Below are 1727 nucleotides of genomic sequence, written 5' to 3' on the forward strand. Positions count from 1 at the left end.
CCCCCCCTTCTTTTTTCCGTAAAAAAATTGTTTTGGCTGGAGCTCTACCTTTCTGGTTCTTTTCTCTTTTCTCTTTTCTCTTTTTCTCTTTTCTCCCTTGTGCATCCCAAAGTAAACTTGCTACATAAAATTACCATATTTTACTCAACAAACGCATTCTTTTTACTCTGTGCGACCCGCGAGTCCAAGGCCCAGATCAGGCGACCGGAAAGGGAGAAAACTGAGTTCTAAAGAAATGAAAGAGTTGTGCAATATGCGAGCGATAATATGACATCATTGAGGTAGTCCAAGGGATTGCGAAATCGGAAGCCCCCATTAGGCAAGATCTGGTTTGTACCGTAGTAATTCGGAACAAGTGGAAAAAAAATTAAAGTTGAAATACAGTTGAATTTGCACCGACGGCCACCTGTATGACACAATCACCTGTGCAGAGCGGCGACTTGGATATAAAGAGAACGACAGCAGACCGAGAAGGCAATTGCCGAGGTGCTTTGGAAGGACACAACATCCGGGTACTTGATCCAGGTCTACCTGCGTTATACCTTTAACTAACAAAATATGGCTGAAAAAGGCAAGTACTGCATTACGAAATCGAAGTGACTATTCACACTCGAGTCCGATTAGACAAACATTATATTCGGACTCTGAAATGAGTCCAGCATGACATCAGTTCCGACTTCCGTCCCTTATTCCTAAATATTTCCAGCATTTATGAAAAATATTTTCGATTATAATTATAACAATCGAGACGTGAGCTTTGATAGGCCTATCCAGTTACTAGATGTATCCAAACGGGCTCTCCCTGCATCATTAGTATGAACCAGAGACCTAGAACATTGCTAGGTCTCTGGTATGAGCTGAACAACCAAGTTCAACACTTGTCGGGGGCCAAAGTTAAATGAGATTGCGCGTAGCGATCACGCACTATAGGCTTGCTGGGGGAACAGATGTTGGGAAGAGGCCTCGGCTGTCGATTGTGTGCGATGTGATTTTAAAAAAAATAATTACAGAAAAACTATGTCACACAACAAAATGAAAGTAAACATGTGGAAAGACAAATGGTGGTGGAAGTAATGATGATGCTGTAGTGGTGGTGGAGAGACCCTGAGTTGTCGGTTACCGTGTACTTAGACACTACCTTTGGGCAATGAAAGTGCAATCTTTTGACTTTTGACACAATTACACAGGCCCAGTAGGTGATTCTAGTTCTAATTCTAGTTTTACGTAAAATCCCCCGACGACATATGTTATGTAACCTCCTTACACTCACATAACTCACTTAGAAGCCGAGTCCGAATAAATAAAACATTTTTTTCGGATCCGAGTCCGAATAGATATAGTTGTATTTTTCAGTTCAAATATACACATAACAAATTCAAAGACCGCATAGAAAGACCAAATTACACCTAGCAAATCCAAATATACAAATGACGCAATAAAAAGTCCTAATACATAAATACCACATAGTAATTTCAAATGTAAATAGGCTTGAAATGGAGAAAAAAGAAGCTAAAAGTATAAGAAGTGTATCAAGGTAAGAAGTAAAATAGTTCGGGGTTTTTTTGCCCCCAAAAAGTTAGATGTAAGCCGTGTGGTGCCACAAAGAAGAAATCATGTGAAACGAAACTAATAGTTAATTTCTTTAAACCGAAAATAAACCCACACGTTTAAACAGAAACGAATAGATGTGATAAAAATCAACAAACTGCTAGTGTATATATATAGTT

Source organism: Aplysia californica, unplaced genomic scaffold (genome assembly GCF_000002075.1).
Source record: "Aplysia californica isolate F4 #8 unplaced genomic scaffold, AplCal3.0 scaffold00173, whole genome shotgun sequence".
NCBI classification, from domain to species: Eukaryota; Metazoa; Mollusca; class Gastropoda; order Aplysiida; family Aplysiidae; genus Aplysia; species Aplysia californica.